Source organism: Amblyomma americanum, chromosome 8, assembly GCF_052857255.1.
Source record: "Amblyomma americanum isolate KBUSLIRL-KWMA chromosome 8, ASM5285725v1, whole genome shotgun sequence".
Lineage (NCBI taxonomy): Eukaryota > Metazoa > Arthropoda > Arachnida > Ixodida > Ixodidae > Amblyomma > Amblyomma americanum.
The window spans coordinates 127,822,062-127,850,018 of NC_135504.1; positions in this window are offsets into that span (position 1 = coordinate 127,822,062).

The following is a 27,957-nucleotide window of genomic DNA, read 5'->3' on the forward strand; positions in this document are numbered from 1 at the left end:
CAACTGGATACGTCGTATTAGATTGAAACTAGCGACATTTACGCACTTCGATTTGACAAGTCGTCGAGAGTGCATGAGAGTAAGCTGTAAACTTTTTCTCTCAGAACTGCACGAAAACGTGTATTCCGGCTCAAAACAACGGAATACATCGTTTTAGATCAAAACTAGCGAGATTTATGCACTTCGATTTTACAAGTCGTCGAGAGTGCACGAGAGTAAGCTGTAAACTTTTTCTCTCAGAACTGCACGAAAACGTGTATTCCGGCTGAAAACAACGGGATACAATGTATTAGATCGAAACTAGCGAGATTTACGCACTTCGCTTTTACATGTCGTCGAGAGTGCACGAGAGTAAGCTGTAAACACTTTCAGAACTGGACGAAGACGTGTATTCCGGCTCAAAACAACGAGATACATCGTTTCAGATCGAAACTAGCGAGATTTACGCACTTCGATTTTACAAGTCGTGGGAAGTGCCCGAGAGTAAGCTGTAAACACTTTCAGAACTGGACGAAGACGTGTATTCCGGCTCAAAACAACGAGATACATCGTTTCAGATCGAAACTATCGAGATTTACGCACTTCGATTTTACGAGTCGTGGGGAGTGCACGAGAGTAAGCTGTAAACCTTTTCTCTCAGAACTGCACGAAAACGTGTATTCTGGCTCAAAACAACGGAATACATCGCTTCATATCGAAACTAGCGAGATTTACGCACTTCGTTTTACAGGTCGTCGAGAGTAGACGAGAGTAAGCTGTAACCTTTTTCTCTCAGAACTGCACGAAAACGTGCATTCCGGCTCAAAACAACTGGATACGTCGTATTAGATTGAAACTAGCGGCATTTACGCACTTCGATTTGACAAGTCGTCGAGAGTGCATGAGAGTAAGCTGTAAACTTTTTCTCTCAGAACTGCACGAAAACGTGTATTCCGGCTCAAAACAACGGAATACATCGTTTTAGATCAAAACTAGCGAGATTTATGCACTTCGATTTTACAAGTCGTCGAGAGTGCACGAGAGTAAGCTGTAAACTTTTTCTCTCAGAACTGCACGAAAACGTGTATTCCGGCTCAAAACAACGGGATACAATGTATTAGATCGAAACTAGCGAGATTTACGCACTTCGCTTTTACATGTCGTCGAGAGTGCACGAGAGTAATCTGTAAACACTTTCAGAACTGGACGAAGACGTGTATTCCGGCTCAAAACAACGAGATACATCGTTTTAGATCGAAACTTGCGAGATTTACGCACTTCGATTTTCAAAGTCGGCGAGAGTAAGCTGTAAACTTTTTCTCTCAGAACTTCACGAAAACGTGTATTCCGGCTCGAAACAACGGGATACATCGTTTTAGTATGAAACTAGCGAGATTTACGCACTTCGATTTTACAAGTCGTCGAGAATAAGCTGTAAACGTTTTCTCAGAACTGCACGAAAACGTGTATTCCGGCTCAAATCAACGGTATACATCGTTTTAGATCGAAACTAGCGAGATTTACGCACTTCGATTTGACAAGTCGTCGAGAGTGCACGAGAGTAAGCTGTAAACTTTTTCTCTCAGAACTGCGCGAAAAATTGTATTCCGGCTCAAAACAACGGGAAACATCGTTTTGAGATTGAAACTAGCGAGATTTACGCAATTCGATTTTACAAGTCGTCGAGAGTTTACGAGAGTAAGCTGTTAACTTTTTCTTTCAGAACTGCGCGAAAAATTGTATTCCGGCTCAAAACAACGGGATACATCTTTTCAGATCGAAACTAGCGAGATTTACGCACTTCGTTTTACAGGTCGTCGAGAGTAGACGAGAGTAAGCTGTAAACGTTTTCTCTCAGAACTGCACGAAAACGTGCATTCCGGCTCAAAACAACTGGATACGTCGTATTAGATTGAAACTAGCGACATTTACGCACTTCGATTTGACAAGTCGTCGAGAGTGCATGAGAGTAAGCTGTAAACTTTTTCTCTCAGAACTGCACGAAAACGTGTATTCCGGCTCAAAACAACGGAATACATCGTTTTAGATCAAAACTAGCGAGATTTATGCACTTCGATTTTACAAGTCGTCGAGAGTGCACGAGAGTAAGCTGTAAACTTTTTCTCTCAGAACTGCACGAAAACGTGTATTCCGGCTCAAAACAACGGGATACAATGTATTAGATCGAAACTAGCGAGATTTACGCACTTCGCTTTTACATGTCGTCGAGAGTGCACGAGAGTAATCTGTAAACACTTTCAGAACTGGACGAAGACGTGTATTCCGGCTCAAAACAACGAGATACATCGTTTTAGATCGAAACTTGCGAGATTTACGCACTTCGATTTTCAAAGTCGGCGAGAGTAAGCTGTAAACTTTTTCTCTCAGAACTTCACGAAAACGTGTATTCCGGCTCGAAACAACGGGATACATCGTTTTAGTATGAAACTAGCGAGATTTACGCACTTCGATTTTACAAGTCGTCGAGAATAAGCTGTAAACTTTTTCTCAGAACTGCACGAAAACGTGTATTCCGGCTCAAATCAACGGTATACATCGTTTTAGATCGAAACTAGCGAGATTTACGCACTTCGATTTGACAAGTCGTCGAGAGTGCACGAGAGTAAGCTGTAAACTTTTTCTCTCAGAACTGCGCGAAAAATTGTATTCCGGCTCAAAACAACGGGAAACATCGTTTTGAGATTGAAACTAGCGAGATTTACGCAATTCGATTTTACAAGTCGTCGAGAGTTTACGAGAGTAAGCTGTTAACTTTTTCTTTCAGAACTGCGCGAAAAATTGTATTCCGGCTCAAAACAACGGGATACATCTTTTCAGATCGAAACTAGCGAGATTTACGCACTTCGTTTTACAGGTCGTCGAGAGTAGACGAGAGTAAGCTGTAAACGTTTTCTCTCAGAACTGCACGAAAACGTGCATTCCGGCTCAAAACAACTGGATACGTCGTATTAGATTGAAACTAGCGACATTTACGCACTTCGATTTGACAAGTCGTCGAGAGTGCATGAGAGTAAGCTGTAAACTTTTTCTCTCAGAACTGCACGAAAACGTGTATTCCGGCTCAAAACAACGGAATACATCGTTTTAGATCAAAACTAGCGAGATTTGCGCACTTCGATTTTACAAGTCGTCGAGAGTGCACGAGAGTAAGCTGTAAACTTTTTCTCTCAGAACTGCACGAAAACGTGTATTCCGGCTGAAAACAACGGGATACAATGTATTAGATCGAAACTAGCGAGATTTACGCACTTCGCTTTTACATGTCGTCGAGAGTGCACGAGAGTAAGCTGTAAACACTTTCAGAACTGGACGAAGACGTGTATTCCGGCTCAAAACAACGAGATACATCGTTTCAGATCGAAACTAGCGAGATTTACGCACTTCGATTTTACAAGTCGTCGAGAATAAGCTGTAAACTTTTTCTCTCAGAACTGCACGAAAACGTGTATTCCGGCTCAAATCAACGGGATACATCGTTTTAGATCGAAACTAGCGAGATTTACGCATTTCGATTTTACAAGTCGGCGAGAGTGCACGAGAGTAAGCTGTAAACGTTTTCTCTCAGAACTGCACGAAAACGTGTATTCCGGCTCGAAACAACGGGATACATCGTTTTAGATCGAAACTAGCGAGATTTACGCACTTCGATTTTACAAGTCGTCGAGAGTGCACGAGAGTAAGCTGTAAACACTTTCAGAACTGGACGAAGACGTGTATTCCGGCTCAAAACAACGAGATACATCGTTTCAGATCGAAACTAGCGAGATTTACGCACTTTGATTTTACAAGTCGTCGAGAATAAGCTGTAAACGTTTTCTCTCCGAACTGCACGAAAACGTGTATTCCGGCTCAAAACAACGGGATACAATGTATTAGATCGAAACTAGCGAGATTTACGCACTTCGCTTTTACATGTCGTCGAGAGTGCACGAGAGTAATCTGTAAACACTTTCAGAACTGGACGAAGACGTGTATTCCGGCTCAAAACAACGAGATACATCGTTTTAGATCGAAACTTGCGAGATTTACGCACTTCGATTTTCAAAGTCGGCGAGAGTAAGCTGTAAACTTTTTCTCTCAGAACTTCACGAAAACGTGTATTCCGGCTCGAAACAACGGGATACATCGTTTTAGTATGAAACTAGCGAGATTTACGCACTTCGATTTTACAAGTCGTCGAGAATAAGCTGTAAACTTTTTCTCAGAACTGCACGAAAACGTGTATTCCGGCTCAAATCAACGGTATACATCGTTTTAGATCGAAACTAGCGAGATTTACGCACTTCGATTTGACAAGTCGTCGAGAGTGCACGAGAGTAAGCTGTAAACTTTTTCTCTCAGAACTGCGCGAAAAATTGTATTCCGGCTCAAAACAACGGGAAACATCGTTTTGAGATTGAAACTAGCGAGATTTACGCAATTCGATTTTACAAGTCGTCGAGAGTTTACGAGAGTAAGCTTTTAACTTTTTCTTTCAGAACTGCGCGAAAAATTGTATTCCGGCTCAAAACAACGGGATACATCTTTTCAGATCGAAACTAGCGAGATTTACGCACTTCGTTTTACAGGTCGTCGAGAGTAGACGAGAGTAAGCTGTAAACGTTTTCTCTCAGAACTGCACGAAAACGTGCATTCCGGCTCAAAACAACTGGATACGTCGTATTATATTGAAACTAGCGACATTTACGCACTTCGATTTGACAAGTCGTCGAGAGTGCATGAGAGTAAGCTGTAAACTTTTTCTCTCAGAACTGCACGAAAACGTGTATTCCGGCTCAAAACAACGGAATACATCGTTTTAGATCAAAACTAGCGAGATTTATGCACTTCGATTTTACAAGTCGTCTAGAGTGCACGAGAGTAAGCTGTAAACTTTTTCTCTCAGAACTGCACGAAAACGTGTATTCCGGCTCAAAACAACGGGATACAATGTATTAGATCGAAACTAGCGAGATTTACGCACTTCGCTTTTACATGTCGTCGAGAGTGCACGAGAGTAATCTGTAAACACTTTCAGAACTGGACGAAGACGTGTATTCCGGCTCAAAACAACGAGATACATCGTTTTAGATCGAAACTTGCGAGATTTACGCACTTCGATTTTCAAAGTCGGCGAGAGTAAGCTGTAAACTTTTTCTCTCAGAACTTCACGAAAACGTGTATTTCGGCTCGAAACAACGGGATACATCGTTTTAGTATGAAACTAGCGAGATTTACGCACTTCGATTTTACAAGTCGTCGAGAATAAGCTGTAAACTTTTTCTCAGAACTGCACGAAAACGTGTATTCCGGCTCAAATCAACGGTATACATCGTTTTAGATCGAAACTAGCGAGATTTACGCACTTCGATTTGACAAGTCGTCGAGAGTGCACGAGAGTAAGCTGTAAACTTTTTCTCTCAGAACTGCGCGAAAAATTGTATTCCGGCTCAAAACAACAGGAAACATCGTTTTGAGATTGAAACTAGCGAGATTTACGCAATTCGATTTTACAAGTCGTCGAGAGTTTACGAGAGTAAGCTGTTAACTTTTTCTTTCAGAACTGCGCGAAAAATTGTATTCCGGCTCAAAACAACGGGATACATCTTTTCAGATCGAAACTAGCGAGATTTACGCACTTCGTTTTACAGGTCGTCGACAGTAGACGAGAGTAAGCTGTAAACGTTTTCTCTCAGAACTGCACGAAAACGTGCATTCCGGCTCAAAACAACTGGATACGTCGTATTAGATTGAAACTAGCGACATTTACGCACTTCGATTTGACAAGTCGTCGAGAGTGCATGAGAGTAAGCTGTAAACTTTTTCTCTCAGAACTGCACGAAAACGTGTATTCCGGCTCAAAACAACGGAATACATCGTTTTAGATCAAAACTAGCGAGATTTATGCACTTCGATTTTACAAGTCGTCGAGAGTGCACGAGAGTAAGCTGTAAACTTTTTCTCTCAGAACTGCACGAAAACGTGTATTCCGGCTGAAAACAACGGGATACAATGTATTAGATCGAAACTAGCGAGATTTACGCACTTCGCTTTTACATGTCGTCGAGAGTGCACGAGAGTAAGCTGTAAACACTTTCAGAACTGGACGAAGACGTGTATTCCGGCTCAAAACAACGAGATACATCGTTTCAGATCGAAACTAGCGAGATTTACGCACTTCGATTTTACAAGTCGTGGGAAGTGCCCGAGAGTAAGCTGTAAACACTTTCAGAACTGGACGAAGACGTGTATTCCGGCTCAAAACAACGAGATACATCGTTTCAGATCGAAACTATCGAGATTTACGCACTTCGATTTTACGAGTCGTGGGGAGTGCACGAGAGTAAGCTGTAAACCTTTTCTCTCAGAACTGCACGAAAACGTGTATTCTGGCTCAAAACAACGGAATACATCGCTTCATATCGAAACTAGCGAGATTTACGCACTTCGTTTTACAGGTCGTCGAGAGTAGACGAGAGTAAGCTGTAATCTTTTTCTCTCAGAACTGCACGAAAACGCGCATTCCGGCCCAAATCAACGGGATACATCGTTTTAGATCGAAACTAGCGAGATTTACGCACTTCGATTTTACAAGTCGTCGACAGTGCACGAGAGTAAGCTGTAAACTTTTTCTCTCAGAACTGCGCGAAAAATTGTATTCAGGCTCAAAACAACGAGATACATCGTTTCAGATCGAAACTAGCGAGATTTACGCACTTCGAGTTCACAAATCAGGGGGAGTGCACAAGAGTAAGCTGTAAACTTTATCTATCAGAACTGCACGAAAGCATATATTCCGGCTAAAAACAACGGGATACATCGTTTTAGATCAGAACTAGCGAGATTTACGCACTTCGATTTTACAAGTCGTCGAGAGTGCACGAGAGTAAGTTGTAAACGTTTTCTCCCAGAAATGCACGAAAACGTGTATTCTGGCTCAAAACAAAGGGATACATCGTTTTAGGTTGAAACTAGCGAGATTTACGGACTTCGATTTCACAAGTCGTCGACAGTGCACGAGAGTAAGCTGTAATTGTTTTCTCTCAAACCTGCACGAAAACATGTATTCCGGCTCATAACAACAGGATACATCGCTTCAGATCGAAACAAGCGAGATTTACGCACTTCGATTTTACAAGTCGTCGAGAGTGCACGAGAGTAAGATGTAAACTTTTTCTCTCGGATCTGCACGAAGATGTGTTTTCCGGCTCAAAACAACTGGATACATCGTATTAGATTGAAACTAGCGAGATTTACGCACTTCGATTTTACAAGTCTTTGAGTGCACGAGAGTAAGCTGAAAACTTCATCTCTCAGAATTGCACGAAAACGTGTATTCCGGCTCAAAACAACGGAATACATCGTTTTAGATCGAAACTAGCGAGATTTATGCACTTCGATTTTACAAGTCGTCGAGAGTAGACGAGAGTAAGCTGTATACTTTTTCTCTCAGAACTGCGCGAAAAATTGTATTCCGGCTCAAAACAACGGGATACATCTTTTCAGATCGAAACGAGCGAGATTTACGCACTTCGATTTCACAAGTCGTCGAGAGTGCACGAGAGTAAGCTGTAAACGTTTTCTCTCAGAACTGCACGAAAACGTGTATTCCGGCTCAAAACAACGAGATACTTCGTTTTAGATCAAAACTTGCGAGATTTACGCACTCCGATTTTCCAAGTCGTCGAGAGTAAGCTGTAAACGTTTTCTCTCAGAACTGCACGAAAACGCGTATTCCGGCTCAAAACAAGGGGATACATCGTTTCAGATCGAAACTAGCGAGATTTACACACTTCGATTTTGCAAGTCGTCGAAATTGCACGATAGTAAGCTGTAAACGTTTTCTTTCAGAACTGCGCGAAAAATTGTATTCCGGCTCAAAATAACGGGATACATCGTTTCAGATCGAAACGAGCGAGATTTACGCACTTCGATTTCACAATTCGTCGAGAGTGCACGAGAGTAAGCTGTAAACTTTTTCTCTCAGAACTGCACGAAAACGTGTATTCTGGCTCAAAACAACGGGATACATCGTTTTAGATTGAAACTTGCGAGGTTTATGCACTTTGATTTCACAAGTCGTCGAGAGTAAGCTGTTAACTTTTTCTCTCAGAACTGCACTAGAACGTGTATTCCGGCATAAAACAAAGGGATACATCGTTTCAGATCGAAACTAGCGAGATTTACGCACTTCGATTTTTTTAGTCGTCGAGAGTGCACGAGAGTAAGCTGGAAACTTTTTCTCTCAGAACTGCACGAAAAATTGTATTCCGGCTCAAAACAACGGGAAACATCGTTTTGAGATTGAAACTAGCGAGATTTACGCAATTCGATTTTACAAGTCGTCGAGAGTTTACGAGAGTAAGCTGTTAACTTTTTCTTTCAGAACTGTGCGAAAAATTGTATTCCGGCTCAAAACAACGGGATACATCGTTTCAGATCGAAACTAGCGAGATTTACGCACTTCGTTTTACAGGTCGTCGAGAGTAGACGATAGTAAGCTGTAAACGTTTTCTCAGAACTGCACGAAAACGTGTATTCCGGCTCAAAACAACGGGATACATCGTTTTAGGTTGAATTTAGCGAGATTTACGGACTTCGATTTCACAAGTCGTCGAGAGTGCACGAGAGTAAGCTGTAATCGTTTTCTCTCAAACATGCACGAAAACATGTATTCCGGCTCAAAACAACAGGTTACATCGTTTCAGATCGAAACTAGCGAGATTTACGCACATCGATTTTACAAGTCGTCGAGAGTGCACGAGAGTAAGCTGTAATCTTTTTCTCTCAGAACTGCGCGAAAAATTGTATTCAGGCTCAAAACAACGGGATACATCGCTTCAGATCGAAACTAGCGAGATTTACGCACTTCGATTTTACAAGTCGTCGAGAGTAGACGAGAGTAAGCTGTAAACGTTCTCTCTCAGAACTGCACGAAAACGTGTATTCCGGCTCGAAACAACGGGATACATCGTTTTAGATCGAAACTAGCGAGATTTACGCACTTTGATTTTACAAGTCGTCGAGAATAAGCTGTAAACGTTTTCTCTCAGAACTGCACGAAAACGTGTATTCTGGCTCAAATCAACGGGATACATCGTTTTAGATCGAAAATAGCGAGATTTACGCACTTCGATTTTACAAGTCGGCGAGAGTGCACGAGAGTAAGCTGTAAACGTTTTCTCTCAGAACTGCACGAAAACGTGTATTCCGGCTCAAAACAACTGGATACGTCGTATTAGATTGAAACTAGCGAGATTTACGCACTTCGATTTTACAAGTCGGCGAGAATAAGCTGTAAACGTTTTCTCTCAGAACTGCACGAAAACGTGTATTCCGGCTCAAATCAACGGGATACATCGTTTTAGATCGAAACTAGCGAGATTTACGCACTTCGATTTTACAAGTCGGCGAGAGTGCACGAGAGTAAGCTGTAAACGTTTTCTCTCAGAACTGCACGAAAACGTGTATTCCGGCTCGAAACAACGGGATACATCGTTTTAGATCGAAACTAGCGAGATTTACGCACTTTGATTTTACAAGTCGTCGAGAATAAGCTGTAAACTTTTTCTCTCAGAACTGCACGAAAACGTGTATTCCGGCTCGAATCAACGGGATACATCGTTTTAGATCGAAACTAGCGAGATTTACGCATTTCGATTTTACAAGTCGGCGAGAGTGCACGAGAGTAAGCTGTAAACGTTTTCTCTCAGAACTGCACGAAAACGTGTATTCCGGCTCGAAACAACGGGATACATCGTTTTAGATCGAAACTAGCGAGATTTACGCACTTTGATTTTACAAGTCGTCGAGAATAAGCTGTAAACGTTTTCTCTCCGAACTGCACGAAAACGTGTATTCCGGCTCAAAACAACGGGATACAATGTATTAGATCGAAACTAGCGAGATTTACGCACTTCGCTTTTACATGTCGTCGAGAGTGCACGAGAGTAATCTGTAAACACTTTCAGAACTGGACGAAGACGTGTATTCCGGCTCAAAACAACGAGATACATCGTTTTAGATCGAAACTTGCGAGATTTACGCACTTCGATTTTCAAAGTCGGCGAGAGTAAGCTGTAAACTTTTTCTCTCAGAACTTCACGAAAACGTGTATTCCGGCTCGAAACAACGGGATACATCGTTTTAGTATGAAACTAGCGAGATTTACGCACTTCGATTTTACAAGTCGTCGAGAATAAGCTGTAAACTTTTTCTCAGAACTGCACGAAAACGTGTATTCCGGCTTAAATCAACGGTATACATCGTTTTAGATCGAAACTAGCGAGATTTACGCACTTCGATTTGACAAGTCGTCGAGAGTGCACGAGAGTAAGCTGTAAACTTTTTCTCTCAGAACTGCGCGAAAAATTGTATTCCGGCTCAAAACAACGGGAAACATCGTTTTGAGATTGAAACTAGCGAGATTTACGCAATTCGATTTTACAAGTCGTCGAGAGTTTACGAGAGTAAGCTGTTAACTTTTTCTTTCAGAACTGCGCGAAAAATTGTATTCCGGCTCAAAACAACGGGATACATCTTTTCAGATCGAAACTAGCGAGATTTACGCACTTCGTTTTACAGGTCGTCGAGAGTAGACGAGAGTAAGCTGTAAACTTTTTCTCTCAGAACTGCACGAAAACGTGTATTCCGGCTCAAAACAACGGAATACATCGTTTTAGATCAAAACTAGCGAGATTTATGCACTTCGATTTTACAAGTCGTCGAGAGTGCACGAGAGTAAGCTGTAAACTTTTTCTCTCAGAACTGCACGAAAACGTGTATTCCGGCTGAAAACAACGGGATACAATGTATTAGATCGAAACTAGCGAGATTTACGCACTTCGCTTTTACATGTCGTCGAGAGTGCACGAGAGTAAGCTGTAAACACTTTCAGAACTGGACGAAGACGTGTATTCCGGCTCAAAACAACGAGATACATCGTTTCAGATCGAAACTAGCGAGATTTACGCACTTCGATTTTACAAGTCGTGGGAAGTGCCCGAGAGTAAGCTGTAAACACTTTCAGAACTGGACGAAGACGTGTATTCCGGCTCAAAACAACGAGATACATCGTTTCAGATCGAAACTATCGAGATTTACGCACTTCGATTTTACGAGTCGTGGGGAGTGCACGAGAGTAAGCTGTAAACCTTTTCTCTCAGAACTGCACGAAAACGTGTATTCTGGCTCAAAACAACGGAATAAAAATAGCGAGATTTACGCACTTCGTTTTACAGGTCGTCGAGAGTAGACGAGAGTAAGCTGTAACCTTTTTCTCTCAGAACTGCACGAAAACGCGCATTCCGGCCCAAATCAACGGGATACATCGTTTTAGATCGAAACTAGCGAGATTTACGCACTTCGATTTTACAAGTCGTCGACAGTGCACGAGAGTAAGCTGTAAACTTTTTCTCTCAGAACTGCGCGAAAATTTGTATTCAGGCTCAAAACAACGAGATACATCGTTTCAGATCGAAACTAGCGAGATTTACGCACTTCGAGTTCACAAATCAGGGGGAGTGCATAAGAGTAAGCTGTAAACTTTATCTATCAGAACTGCACGAAAGCATATATTCCGGCTAAAAACAACGGGATACATCGTTTTAGATCAGAACTAGCGAGATTTACGCACTTCGATTTTACAAGTCGTCGAGAGTGCACGAGAGTAAGTTGTAAACGTTTTCTCCCAGAAATGCACGAAAACGTGTATTCTGGCTCAAAACAAAGGGATACATCGTTTTACGTTGAAACTAGCGAGATTTACGGACTTCGATTTCACAAGTCGTCGAGAGTGCACGAGAGTAAGCTGTAATTGTTTTCTCTCAAACCTGCACGAAAACATGTATTCCGGCTCATAACAACAGGATACATCGCTTCAGATCGAAACAAGCGAGATTTACGCACTTCGATTTTACAAGTCGTCGAGAGTGCACGAGAGTAAGATGTAAACTTTTTCTCTCGGATCTGCACGAAGATGTGTTTTCCGGCTCAAAACAACTGGATACATCGTATTAGATTGAAACTAGCGAGATTTACGCACTTCGATTTTACAAGTCTTTGAGAGTGCACGAGAGTAAGCTGAAAACTTCATCTCTCAGAATTGCACGAAAACGTGTATTCCGGCTCAAAACAACGGAATACATCGTTTTAGATCAAAACTAGCGAGATTTATGCACTTCGATTTTACAAGTCGTCGAGAGTAGACGAGAGTAAGCTGTATACTTTTTCTCTCAGAACTGCACGAAAACGTGTATTCCGGCTCAAAACAACGGGATACATCGTTTCAGATCGAAACTAGCGAGATTTACGCACTTCGATTTTACAAGTCGTCGAGAGTGCACGAGAGTAAGCTGTAAACGTTTTCTCTCAGAACTGCACGAAAACGTGTATTCCGGCTCAAAACAACGAGATACTTCGTTTTAGATCAAAACTTGCGAGATTTACGCACTCCGATTTTCCAAGTCGTCGAGAGTAAGCTGTAAACGTTTTCTCTCAGAACTGCACGAAAACGCGTATTCCGGCTCAAAACAAGGGGATACATCGTTTCAGATCGAAACTAGCGAGATTTACACACTTCGATTTTGCAAGTCGTCGAAATTGCACGATAGTAAGCTGTAAACGTTTTCTTTCAGAACTGCGCGAAAAATTGTATTCCGGCTCAAAATAACGGGATACATCGTTTCAGATCGAAACGAGCGAGATTTACGCACTTCGATTTCACAATTCGTCGAGAGTGCACGAGAGTAAGCTGTAAACTTTTTCTCTCAGAACTGCACGAAAACGTGTATTCTGGCTCAAAACAACGGGATACATCGTTTTAGATTGAAACTTGCGAGGTTTATGCACTTTGATTTCACAAGTCGTCGAGAGTAAGCTGTTAACTTTTTCTCTCAGAACTGCACTAGAACGTGTATTCCGGCATAAAACAAAGGGATACATCGTTTCAGATCGAAACTAGCGAGATTTACGCACTTCGATTTTTTTAGTCGTCGAGAGTGCACGAGAGTAAGCTGGAAACTTTTTCTCTCAGAACTGCACGAAAAATTGTATTCCGGCTCAAAACAACGGGAAACATCGTTTTGAGATTGAAACTAGCGAGATTTACGCAATTCGATTTTACAAGTCGTCGAGAGTTTACGAGAGTAAGCTGTTAACTTTTTCTTTCAGAACTGTGCGAAAAATTGTATTCCGGCTCAAAACAACGGGATACATCGTTTCAGATCGAAACTAGCGAGATTTACGCACTTCGTTTTACAGGTCGTCGAGAGTAGACGATAGTAAGCTGTAAACGTTTTCTCTCAGAACTGCACGAAAACGTGTATTCCGGCTCAAAACAACGGGATACATCGTTTTAGGTTGAATTTAGCGAGATTTACGGACTTCGATTTCACAAGTCGTCGAGAGTGCACGAGAGTAAGCTGTAATCGTTTTCTCTCAAACATGCACGAAAACATGTATTCCGGCTCAAAACAACAGGTTACATCGTTTCAGATCGAAACTAGCGAGATTTACGCACATCGATTTTACAAGTCGTCGAGAGTGCACGAGAGTAAGCTGTAAACTTTTTCTCTCAGAACTGCACGAAAACGTGTATTCTAGCTCAAAACAACGGGATACATCGTATTAGATCGAATCTAGCGAGATTTACGCACTTCGATTTTACAAGTCGTGGGATGTGCACGAGAGTAAGCTGTAAACCTATTCTCTCAGAACTGCACGAAAACGTGTATTCCGGCTCAAAACAACGAAATACATTGTTTTAGATCGAAAGTAGCGAGATTTGCGCACTTCGAGTATACAAGTCGTCGAGAGTGCACGAGAGTAAGCTGTAAACGTTTTCGCTCAGAACTGCACGAAAACGTGTATTCCGGCTCAAAACAACGCATACATCGTATTAGATCGAAACTAGCGAGATTTACGCACTTCGATTTTACAAGTAGTCGAAAGTAAGCTGTAAACGTTTTCTCTCAGAACTGCACGAGAACGTGTATTCCGGCTCAAAACAACGGGATACATCGTTTTAGATTGAAACTAGCGAGATTTACGCACTTCGATTTTACTAGTCGTCGAGAGTGCACGAGAGTATCCTGTAAAGGGTTTCTCTCAGAACTGCACGAAAAAGTGTATTCCGGCTCAAAACAACAGGATACATTGTTTCAGATCGAAACTAGCGAGATTTACGCACTTCGATTTTACAAGTCGGCGAGAGTGCACGAGAGTAAGCTGTAACGTTTTCGCTCAGAACTGCACGAAAACGTGTATTCCGGCTCAAAACAACGCATACATAGTATTAGATCGAAACTAGCGAGATTTACGCACTTCGATTTTACAAGTAGTCGAAAGTAAGCTGTAAACGTTTTCTCTCAGAACTGCACGAGAACGTGTATTCCGGCTCAAAACAACGGCATACATCGTTTCAGATCGAAACTAGCGAGATTTACCCACTTCGATTTTACAAGTCAGGGGGAGTGCACGAGAGTAAGCTGTAAACGTTTTCTCTTAGAACTGCAGAAAAAAGTATATTCCGGCTCAAAACAACGGGATACATCGTTTTAGATTGAAACTAGCGAGATTTACGCACTTCGATTTTACTAGTCGTCGAGAGTGCACGAGAGTATCTAGTATCCTGTAAAGGTTTCTCTCAGAACTGCACGAAAACGTGTATTCCGGCTCAAAACAAAGCGATACATCGTTTCAGATCAAAACTAGCGAGATTTACCCACTTCGATTTTGCAAGTCGTCGAGAGTGAACGAGAGTATGCTGCAAACTTTTTCTCTCTGATCTGCGCGAAAAATTGAATTCCGGCTCAAAACAACGGTATACATCGTTTCAGATCGAAACGAGCGAGATTTACGCACGTCAATTTTACAAGTCGTCGAGAGTGCACGAAAGCTGTAAAAGTTTTCTCTCAAAACTGCACGAAAATGGTATTCCGGCTCAAAACAACGAGATACATCGTTCTAGATCGAAACTTGCGAGGTTTATGCACTTTGATTTCACAAGTCGTCGAGAGTAAGCGTAAACTTTTTCTCTCAGAACTGCACGAGAACGCGTATTCCGGCTCAAAACAACGGGATACATCGTTTCAGATCGAAACTAGCGAGATTTACGCCCTTCGATTTTACAAGTCGTCGAGAGTGCACGAGAGTGCGTTGTAAACTTTTTGTCTCAGAACTGCACGAAAACGTGTATTCCGGCTCAAAACAACGAGATACATCGTTTCAGATCGAAACTAGCGAGATTTACGCACTTCGATTTTCCAAGTCGTCGAGAGTGCACGAGAGTAAGCTGTAATCGTTTTCTCTCAAACATGCACGAAAACATGTATTGCGGCTCAAAACAACAGGATACATCGTTTCAGATCGAAACTAGCGAGATTTACGCACATCGATTTTACAAGTCGTCGAGAGTGCACGAGAGTAAGCTGTAAACTTTTTCTCTCAGAACTGCACGAAAACGTGTATTCCGGCTCAAATCAACGGGATACAACGTTTTAGATCGAAACTAGCGACATTTACGCACTTCGATTTTACAAGTCGCCGACAGTGCATGAGAGTAAGCTGTAAACTTTTTCTCTCAGAACGGCACGAAAACGTGTATTCCGGCTCAAAACTACGGAATACATCGTTTTAGATCAAAACAAGCGAGATTTACGCACTTCGATTTTACAACTCGTCGAAGAGTAGACGAGAGAAAGGTGTAAACTTTTTCTCTCAGAACTGCGCGAGAACTTGTATTCCGGCTCAAAACAACGGAATACATCGTTTTAGATCGAAACTAGCGAGATTTACGCACTTCGATTTTACAACTCGTCGAAGAGTAGACGAGAGAAAGCTCTAAACTTTTTGCCTCAGAACTGCGCGAAAGCTTGTATTCCGGATCAAAACAACGGGATACATCGTTTTATATCGAAACTAGCAAAATTCACGAACATCGATTTTAAAAGTCGTCGAAGAGTACACGAGAGAAAGGTGTAAACTTTTTCTCTCAGAACTGCGCGAAAACTTGTATTCCGGCTCAAAACAACAGGATACATCGTTTTAGATCGAAACTAGCGAGATTTACGCACTTCGATTTTACAAGTAGTCGAAAGTAAGCTGTAAACGTTTTCTCTCAGAACTGCACGAGAACGTGTATTCCGGCTCAAAACAACGGCATACATCGTTTCAGATCGAAACTAGCGAGATTTACCCACTTCGATTTTACAAGTCAGGGGGAGTGCACGAGAGTAAGCTGTAAGCGTTTTCTCTTAGAACTGCAGAAAAAAGTATATTCCGGCTCAAAACAACGGGATACATCGTTTTAGATTGAAACTAGCGAGATTTACGCACTTCGATTTTACTAGTCGTCGAGAGTGCACGAGAGTATCCTGTAAAGGGTTTCTCTCAGAACTGCACGAAAAAGTGTATTCCGGCTCAAAACAACGAGATACTTCGTTTTAGATCAAAAGTTGCGAGATTTACGCACTTCGATTTTCCAAGTCGTCGAGAGTAAGCTGTAATCTTTTTCTCTCAGAACTGCACGAAAACGTGTATTTCGGCTCAAAACAAACCGATACATCGTTTCAGATCAAAACTAGCGAGATTTACCCACTTCGATTTTCCAAGTCGTCGAGAGTGAACGAGAGTATGCTGCAAACTTTTTCTCTCAGATCTGCGCGAAAAATTGAATTCCGGCTCAAAACAACGGGATACATCGTTTCAGATCGAAACGAGCGAGATTTACGCACGTCGATTTTACAAGTCGTCGAGAGTGCACGAAAGCTGTAAACGTTTTCTCTCAAAACTGCACGAAAAAGGGTATTCCGGCTCAAAACAACGAGATACATCGTTTTAGATCGAAACTTGCGAGGTTTATGCACTTTGATTTCACAAGTCGTCGAGAGTAAGCGTAAACTTTTTCTCTCAGAACTGCACGAGAACGCGTATTCTGGCTCATAACAACGGGATACATCGTTTCAGATCGAAACTAGCGAGATTTACGCCCTTCGATTTTACAAGTCGTCGAGAGTGCACGAGAGTGCGTTGTAAACTTTTTGTCTCAGAACTGCACGAAAACGTGTATTCCGGCTCAAAACAACGAGATACATCGTTTCAGATCGAAACTAGCGAGATTTACGCACTTCGATTTTCCAAGTCGTCGAGAGTGCACGAGTGTAAGCTGTAATCGTTTTCTCTCAAACATGCACGAAAACATGCATTCCGGCTCAAAACAACAGGATACATTGTTTCAGATCGAAACTAGCGAGATTTACGCACATCGATTTTACAAGTCGTCGAGAGTGCACGAGAGTAAGCTGTAAACTTTTTCTCTCAGAACTGCACGAAAACGTGTATTCCGGCTCAAATCAACGGGATACATCGTTTTAGATCGAAACTAGCGACATTTACGCACTTCGATTTTACAAGTCGCCGACAGTGCATGAGAGTAAGCTGTAAACTTTTTCTCTCAGAACTGCACGAAAACGTGTATTCCGGCTCAAAACAACGGAATACATCGTTTTAGATCAAAACTAGCGAGATTTACGCACTTCGATTTTACAAGTCGTCGAGAGTGCACGAGAGTAAGCTGTAAACTTTTTCTCTCAGAACTGCACGAAAACGTGTATTCCGGCTCAAAACAACGGGATACAATGTATTAGATCGAAACTAGCGAGATTTACGCACTTCGCTTTTACATGTCGTCGAGAGTGCACGAGAGTAATCTGTAAACACTTTCAGAACTGGACGAAGACGTGTATTCCGGCTCAAAACAACGAGATACATCGTTTCAGATCGAAACTAGCGAGATATACGCACTTCGATTTTACAAGTCGTCGACAGTGCACGAGAGTGAGCTGTAAACTTTTTCTCTCAGAACTGCGCGAAAAATTGTATTCAGGCTCAAAACAACGGGATACATCGTTTTAGATCGAAACTAGCGAGATTTACGCACTTCGATTTTACAAGTCGTCGAGAGTAGACGAGAGTAAGCTGTAAACGTTTTCTCTCAGAACAGCACGAAAACGTGTATTCCGGCTCGAAACAACGGGATACATCGTTTTAGATCGAAACTTGCGAGATTTACGCACTTCGATTTTCAAAGTCGGCGAGAGTAAGCTGTAAACTTTTTCTCTGAGAACTTCACGAAAACGTGTATTTCGGCTCAAAACAACGAGATACTTCGTTTCAGATCGAAACTAGCGAGATTTACGCACTTCGATTTGACAAGTCGTCGAGAGTGCACGAGAGTAAGCTGTAAACTTTTTCTCTCAGAACCGCGCGAAAAATTGTATTCAGGCTCAAAACAACGGGAAACATCGTTTCAGACTGAAACTAGCGAGATTTACGCACTTCGATTTTACAAGTCGTCGAAATTAGACGAGAGTAAGCTGTAAAATTTCTCTTTCAGAACTGCGCGAAAAATTGTATTCCGGCTCAAAACAACGGGATACATCGTTTGAGATCGAAACTAGCGAGATTTACGCACTTCGTTTTACAGGTCGTCGAGAGTGCACGAGAGTAAGCTGTAAACTTTTTCTCTCAGAACTGCACGAAAACGTGTATTCCGGCTCAAATCAACGGGATACATCGTTTTAGATCGAAACTAGTGACATTTACGCACTTCTATTCTACAAGTCGCCGACAGTGCATGAGAGTAAGCTGTAAACTTTTTATCTCAGAACTGCACGAAAACGTGTATTCCGGCTCAAAACAACGGAATACATCGTTTTAGATCAAAACTAGCGAGATTTACGCACTTCGATTTTACAACTCGTCGAAGAGTAGACGAGAGAAAGGTGTAAACTTTTTCTCTCAGAACTGCGCGAGAACTTGTATTCCGGCTCAAAACAACAGAATACATCGTTTTAGATCGAAACTAGCGAGATTTACGCACATCGATTTTACAACTCGTCGAAGAGTAGACGAGAGAAAGCTCTAAACTTTTTGCCTCAGAACTGCGCGCAAGCTTGTATTCCGGATCAAAACAACGGGATACATCGTTTTATATCGAAACTAGCAAAATTCACGAACATCGATTTTAAAAGTCGTCGAAGAGTACACGAGAGAAAGGTGTAAACGTTTTCTCTCAGAACTGCGCGAAAACTTGTATTCCGGCTCAAAACAACAGGATACATCGTTTTAGATCGAAACTAGCGAGATTTACGCACTTCGATTTTACAAGTAGTCGAAAGTAAGCTGTAAACGTTTTCTCTCAGAACTGCACGAGAACGTGTATTCCGGCTCAAAACAACGGCATACATCGTTTCAGATCGAAACTAGTGAGATTTACCCACTTCGATTTTACAAGTCAGGGGGAGTGCACGAGAGTAAGCTGTAAGCGTTTTCTCTTAGAACTGCAGAAAAAAGTATATTCCGGCTCAAAACAACGGGATACTTCGTTTCAGATCGAAACTAGCGAGATTTACGCCCTTCGATTTTACAAGTCGTCGAGAGTGCACGAGAGTGCGTTGTAAACTTTTTGTCTCAGAACTGCACGAAAACGTGTATTCCGGCTCAAAACAACGAGATACATCGTTTCAGATCGAAACTAGCGAGATTTACGCACTTCGATTTTCCAAGTCGTCGAGAGTAAGCTGTAATCTTTTTCTCTCAGAACTGCACGAAAACGTGTATTTCGGCTCAAAACAAACCGATACATCGTTTCAGATCAAAACTAGCGAGATTTACCCACTTCGATTTTCCAAGTCGTCGAGAGTGAACGAGAGTATGCTGCAAACTTTTTCTCTCAGATCTGCGCGAAAAATTGAATTCCGGCTCAAAACAACGGGATACATCGTTTCAGATCGAAACGAGCGAGATTTACGCACGTCGATTTTACAAGTCGTCGAGAGTGCACGAAAGCTGTAAACGTTTTCTCTCAAAACTGCACGAAAAAGGGTATTCCGGCTCAAAACAACGAGATACATTGTTTTAGATCGAAACTTGCGAGGTTTATGCACTTTGATTTCACAAGTCGTCGAGAGTAAGCGTAAACTTTTTCTCTCAGAACTGCACGAGAACGCGTATTCTGGCTCATAACAACGGGATACATCGTTTCAGATCGAAACTAGCGAGATTTACGCCCTTCGATTTTACAAGTCGTCGAGAGTGCACGAGAGTGCGTTGTAAACTTTTTGTCTCAGAACTGCACGAAAACGTGTATTCCGGCTCAAAACAACGAGATACATCGTTTCAGATCGAAACGAGCGAGATTTACGCACTTCGATTTTCCAAGTCGTCGAGAGTGCACGAGTGTAAGCTGTAATCGTTTTCTCTCAAACATGCACGAAAACATGCATTCCGGCTCAAAACAACAGGATACATTGTTTCAGATCGAAACTAGCGAGATTTACGCACATCGATTTTACAAGTCGTCGAGAGTGCACGAGAGTAAGCTGTAAACTTTTTCTCTCAGAACTGCACGAAAACGTGTATTCCGGCTCAAATCAACGGGATACATCGTTTTAGATCGAAACTAGCGACATTTACGCACTTCGATTTTACAAGTCGCCGACAGTGCATGAGAGTAAGCTGTAAACTTTTTCTCTCAGAACTGCACGAAAACGTGTATTCCGGCTCAAAACAACGGAATACATCGTTTTAGATCAAAACTAGCGAGATTTACGCACTTCGATTTTACAAGTCGTCGAGAGTGCACGAGAGTAAGCTGTAAACTTTTTCTCTCAGAACTGCACGAAAACGTGTATTCCGGCTCAAAACAACGGGATACAATGTATTAGATCGAAACTAGCGAGATTTACGCACTTCGCTTTTACATGTCGTCGAGAGGGCACGAGAGTAATCTGTAAACACTTTCAGAACTGGACGAAGACGTGTATTCCGGCTCAAAACAACGAGATACATCGTTTCAGATCGAAACTAGCGAGATATACGCACTTCGATTTTACAAGTCGTCGACAGTGCACGACAGTGAGCTGTAAACTTTTTCTCTCAGAACTGCGCGAAAAATTGTATTCAGGCTCAAAACAACGGGATACATCGTTTTAGATCGAAACTAGCGAGATTTACGCACTTCGATTTTACAAGTCGTCGAGAGTAGACGAGAGTAAGCTGTAAACGTTTTCTCTCAGAACAGCACGAAAACGTGTATTCCGGCTCGAAACAACGGGATACATCGTTTTAGATCGAAACTTGCGAGATTTACGCACTTCGATTTTCAAAGTCGGCGAGAGTAAGCTGTAAACTTTTTCTCTCAGAACTTCACGAAAACGTGTATTTCGGCTCAAAACAACGAGATACTTCGTTTCAGATCGAAACTAGCGAGATTTACGCACTTCGATTTGACAAGTCGTCGAGAGTGCACGAGAGTAAGCTGTATACTTTTTCTCTCAGAACCGCGCGAAAAATTGTATTCAGGCTCAAAACAACGGGAAACATCGTTTCAGACTGAAACTAGCGAGATTTACGCAATTCGATTTTACAAGTCGTCGAAATTAGACGAGAGTAAGCTGTAAAATGTCTCTTTCAGAACTGCGCGAAAAATTGTATTCCGGCTCAAAACAACGGGATACATCGTTTGAGATCGAAACTAGCGAGATTTACGCACTTCGTTTTACAGGTCGTCGAGAGTGCACGAGAGTAAGCTGTAAACTTTTTCTCTCAGAACTGCACGAAAACGTGTATTCCGGCTCAAATCAACGGGATACATCGTTTTAGATCGAAACTAGTGACATTTACGCACTTCTATTCTACAAGTCGCCGACAGTGCATGAGAGTAAGCTGTAAACTTTTTATCTCAGAACTGCACGAAAACGTGTATTCCGGCTCAGAACAACGGAATACATCGTTTTAGATCAAAACTAGCGAGATTTACGCACTTCGATTTTACAACTCGTCGAAGAGTAGACGAGAGAAAGGTGTAAACTTTTTCTCTCAGAACTGCGCGAGAACTTGTATTCCGGCTCAAAACAACAGAATACATCGTTTTAGATCGAAACTAGCGAGATTTACGCACATCGATTTTACAACTCGTCGAAGAGTAGACGAGAGAAAGCTCTAAACTTTTTGCCTCAGAACTGCGCGAAAGCTTGTATTCCGGATCAAAACAACGGGATACATCGTTTTATATCGAAACTAGCAAAATTCACGAACATCGATTTTAAAAGTCGTCGAAGAGTACACGAGAGAAAGGTGTAAACTTTTTCTCTCATAACTGCGCGAAAACTTGTATTCCGGCTCAAAACAACAGGATACATCGTTTTAGATCGAAACTAGCGAGATTTACGCACTTCGATTTTACAAGTAGTCGAAAGTAAGCTGTAAACGTTTTCTCTCAGAACTGCACGAGAACGTGTATTCCGGCTCAAAACAACGGCATACATCGTTTCAGATCGAAACTAGTGAGATTTACCCACTTCGATTTTACAAGTCAGGGGGAGTGCACGAGAGTAAGCTGTAAGCGTTTTCTCTTAGAACTGCAGAAAAAAGTATATTCCGGCTCAAAACAACGGGATACTTCGTTTCAGATCGAAACTAGCGAGATTTACGCCCTTCGATTTTACAAGTCGTCGAGAGTGCACGAGAGTGCGTTGTAAACTTTTTGTCTCAGAACTGCACGAAAACGTGTATTCCGGCTCAAAACAACGAGATACATCGTTTCAGATCGAAACTAGCGAGATTTACGCACTTCGATTTTCCAAGTCGTCGAGAGTGCACGAGTGTAAGCTGTAATCGTTTTCTCTCAAACATGCACGAAAACATGTATTCCGGCTCAAAACAACAGGATACATTGTTTCAGATCGAAACTAGCGAGATTTACGCACATCGATTTTACAAGTCGTCGAGAGTGCACGAGAGTAAGCTGTAAACTTTTTCTCTCAGAACTGCACGAAAACGTGTATTCCGGCTCAAATCAACGGGATACATCGTTTTAGATCGAAACTAGCGACATTTACGCACTTCGATTTTACAAGTCGCCGACAGTGCATGAGAGTAAGCTGCAAACTTTTTCTCTCAGAACTGCACGAAAACGTGTATTCCGGCTCAAAACAACGGAATACATCGTTTTAGATCAAAACTAGCGAGATTTACGCACTTCGATTTTACAAGTCGTCGAGAGTGCACGAGAGTAAGCTGTAAACTTTTTCTCTCAGAACTGCACGAAAACGTGTATTCCGGCTCAAAACAACGGGATACAATGTATTAGATCGAAACTAGCGAGATTTACGCACTTCGCTTTTACATGTCGTCGAGAGTGCACGAGAGTAATCTGTAAACACTTTCAGAACTGGACGAAGACGTGTATTCGGGCTCAAAACAACGAGATACATCGTTTCAGATCGAAACTAGCGAGATTTAGGCACTTCGATTTTACAAGTCGTCGACAGTGCACGAGAGTGAGCTGTAAACTTTTTCTCTCAGAACTGCGCGAAAAATTGTATTCAGGCTCAAAACAACGGGATGCATCGTTTTAGATCGAAACTAGCGAGATTTACGCACTTCGATTTTACAAGTCGTCGAGAGTAGACGAGAGTAAGCTGTAGACGTTTTCTCTCAGAACTGCACGAAAACGTGTATTCCGGCTCGAAACAACGGGATACATCGTTTTAGATCGAAACTTGCGAGATTAACGCACTTCGATTTTCAAAGTCGGCGAGAGTAAGCTGTAAACTTTTTCTCTCAGAACTTCACGAAAACGTGTATTTCGGCTCAAAACAACGAGATACTTCGTTTCAGATCGAAACTAGCGAGATTTACGAACTTCGATTTGACAAGTCGTCGAGAGTGCACGAGAGTAAGCTGTAAACTTTTTCTCTCAGAACCGCGCGAAAAATTGTATTCAGTCTCAAAACAACGGGAAACATCGTTTCAGACTGAAACTAGCGAGATTTACGCAATTCGATTTTACAAGTCGTCGAAATTAGACGAGAGTAAGCTGTAAAATGTCTCTTTCAGAACTGCGCGAAAAATTGTATTCCGGCTCAAAACAACGGGATACATCGTTTGAGATCGAACCTAGCGAGATTTACGCACTTCGTTTTACAGGTCGTCGAGAGTAGACGAGAATATGCTGTAAACGTTTTCTCTCAGAACTGCACGAAAACGCGCATTCGGGCTCAAATCAACGGGATACATCGTTTTAGATCGAAACTAGCGAGATTTACGCACTTCGATTTTCCAAGTCGTCGAGAGTGAACGAGAGTATGCTGCAAACTTTTTCTCTCAGATCTGCGCGAAAAATTGAATTCCGGCTCAAAACAACGGGACACATCGTTTCAGATCGAAACGAGCGAGATTTACGCACGTCGATTTTACAAGTTGTCGAGAGTGCACGAAAGCTGTAAACGTTTTCTCTTAAAACTGCACGAAAAAGGGTATTCCGGCTCAAAACAACGAGATACATCGTTTTAGATCGAAACTAGCGAGATTTACGCACTTCGATTTTCCAAGTCGTCGAGAGTGCACGAGTGTAAGCTGTAATCGTTTTCTCTCAAACATGCACGAAAACATGTATTCCGGCTCAAAACAACAGGATACATTGTTTCAGATCGAAACTAGCGAGATTTACGCACATCGATTTTACAAGTCGTCGAGAGTGCACGAGAGTAAGCTGTAAACTTTTTCTCTCAGAACTGCACGAAAACGTGTATTCCGGCTCAAATCAACGGGATACATCGTTTTAGATCGAAACTAGCGACATTTACGCACTTCGATTTTACAAGTCGCCGACAGTGCATGAGAGTAAGCTGTAAACTTTTTCTCTCAGAACTGCACGAAAACGTGTATTCCGGCTCAAAACAACGGAATACATCGTTTTAGATCAAAACTAGCGAGATTTACGCACTTCGATTTTACAAGTCGTCGAGAGTGCACGAGAGTAAGCTGTAAACGTTTTCTCTCAGAACTGCACGAAAACGTGTATTCCGGCTCAAAACAACGGGATACAATGTATTAGATCGAAACTAGCGAGATTTACGCACTTCGCTTTTACATGTCGTCGAGAGTGCACGAGAGTAATCTGTAAACACTTTCAGAACTGGACGAAGACGTGTATTCCGGCTCAAAACAACGAGATACATCGTTTCAGATCGAAACTAGCGAGATTTACGCACTTCGATTTTACAAGTCGTCGACAGTGCACGAGAGTGAGCTGTAAACTTTTTCTCTCAGAACTGCGCGAAAAATTGTATTCAGGCTCAAAACAACGGGATACATCGTTTTAGATCGAAACTTGCGAGATTTACGCACTTCGATTTTCAAAGTCGGCGAGAGTAAGCTGTAAACTTTTTCTCTCAGAACTTCACGAAAACGTGTATTTCGGCTCAAAACAACGAGATACTTCGTTTCAGATCGAAACTAGCGAGATTTACGAACTTCGATTTGACAAGTCGTCGAGAGTGCACGAGAGTAAGCTGTAAACTTTTTCTCTCAGATCCGCGCGAAAAATTGTATTCAGGCTCAAAACAACGGGAAACATCGTTTCAGACTGAAACTAGCGAGATTTACGCAATTCGATTTTACAAGTCGTCGAAATTAGACGAGAGTAAGCTGTAAAATTTCTTTCAGAACTGCGCGAAAAATTGTATTCCGGCTCAAAACAACGGGATACATCGTTTGAGATCGAACCTAGCGAGATTTACGCACTTCGTTTTACAGGTCGTCGAGAGTAGACGAGAGTTAGCTGTAAACGTTTTCGCTCAGAACTGCACGAAAACGTGTATTCCGGCTCAAAACAACGCATACATCGTTTCAGATCGAAACTAGCGAGATTTACGCACATCGATTTTACAAGTCGTCGAGAGTGCACGAGAGTAAGCTGTAAACTTTTCCTCTCAGAACTGCACGAAAACGTGTATTCCGGCTCAAAACAACGGAATACATCGTTTTAGATCAAAACTAGCGAGATTTACCCACTTCGATTTTCCAAGTCGTCGAGAGTGAACGAGAGTATGCTGCAAACTTTTTCTCTCAGATCTGCGCGAAAAATTGAATTCCGGCTCAAAACAACGGGATACATCGTTTCAGATCGAAACTAGCGAGATTTACGCACTTCGATTTTCCAAGTCGTCGAGAGTGCACGAGTGTAAGCTGTAATCGTTTTCTCTCAAACATGCACGAAAACATGTATTCCGGCTCAAAACAACAGGATACATTGTTTCAGATCGAAACTAGCGAGATTTACGCACATCGATTTTACAAGTCGTCGAGAGTGCACGAGAGTAAGCTGTAAACTTTTTCTCTCAGAACTGCACGAAAACGTGTATTCCGGCTCAAATCAACGGGATGCATCGTTTTAGATCGAAACTAGCGACATTTACGCACTTCGATTTTACAAGTCGCCGACAGTGCATGAGAGTAAGCTGTAAACTTTTTCTCTCAGAACTGCACGAAAACGTGTATTCCGGCTCAAAACAACGGAATACATCGTTTTAGATCAAAACTAGCGAGGTTTACGCACTTCGATTTTACAAGTCGTCGAGAGTGCACGAGAGTAAGCTGTACACTTTTTCTCTCAGAACTGCACGAAAACGTGTATTCCGGCTCAACACAACGGGATACAATGTATTAGATCGAAACTAGCGAGATTTACGCACTTCGCTTTTACATGTCGTCGAGAGTGCACGAGAGTAATCTGTAAACACTTTCAGAACTGGACGAAGACGTGTATTCCGGCTCAAAACAACGAGATACATCGTTTCAGATCGAAACTAGCGAGATTTACGCACTTCGATTTTACAAGTCGTCGACAGTGCACGAGAGTGAGCTGTAAACTTTTTCTCTCAGAACTGCGCGAAAAATTGTATTCAGGCTCAAAACAACGGGATACATCGTTTTAGATCGAAACTAGCGAGATTTACGCACTTCGATTTTACAAGTCGTCGAGAGTAGACGAGAGTAAGCTGTAAACGGTTTCTCTCAGAACTGCACGAAAACGTGTATTCCGGCTCGAAACAACGGGATACATCGTTTTAGATCGAAACTTGCGAGATTTACGCACTTCGATTTTCAAAGTCGGCGAGAGTAAGCTGTAAACTTTTTCTCTCAGAACTTCACGAAAACGTGTATTTCGGCTCAAAACAACGAGATACTTCGTTTCAGATCGAAACTAGCGAGATTTACGCACTTCGATTTGACAAGTCGTCGAGAGTGCACGAGAGTAAGCTGTAAACTTTTTCTCTCAGAACCGCGCGAAAAATTGTATTCAGGCTCAAAACAACGGGAAACATCGTTTCAGACTGAAACTAGCGAGATTTACGCAATTCGATTTTACAAGTCGTCGAGATTAGACGAGAGTAAGCTGCAAAATATCTCTTTCAGAACTGCGCGAAAAATTGTATTCCGGCTCAAAACAACGGGATACATCGTTTGAGATCGAAACTAGCGAGATTTACGCACTTCGTTTTACAGGTCGTCGAGAGTAGACGAGAGTATGCTGTAAACGTTTTCTCTCAGAACTGCACGAAAACGCGCATTCCGGCTCAAATCAACGGGATACATCGTTTTAGATCGAAACTAGCGAGATTTACGCACTTCGATTTTACAAGTCGGCGAGAGTGCACGAGAGTAAGCTGTAAACGTTTTCGCTCAGAACTGCACGAAAACGTGTATTCCGGCTCAAAACAACGCATACATCGTATTAGATCGAAACTAGCGAGATTTACGCACTTCGATTTTCCAAGTCGTCGAGAGTGCACGAGAGTAAGCTGTAATCGTTTTCTCTCAAACATGCACGAAAACATGTATTCCGGCTCAAAACAACAGGATACATCGTTTCAGATCGAAACTAGCGAGATTTACGCACATCGATTTTACAAGACGTCGAGAGTGCACGAGAGTAAGCTGTAAACTTTTTCTCTCAGAACTGCACGAAAACGTGTATTCCGGCTCAAATCAACGGGATACATCGTTTTAGATCGAAACTAGTGACATTTACGCACTTCTATTTTACAAGTCGCCGACAGTGCATGAGAGTAAGCTGTAAACTTTTTCTCTCAGAACTGCACGAAAACGTGTATTCCGGCTCAAAACAAC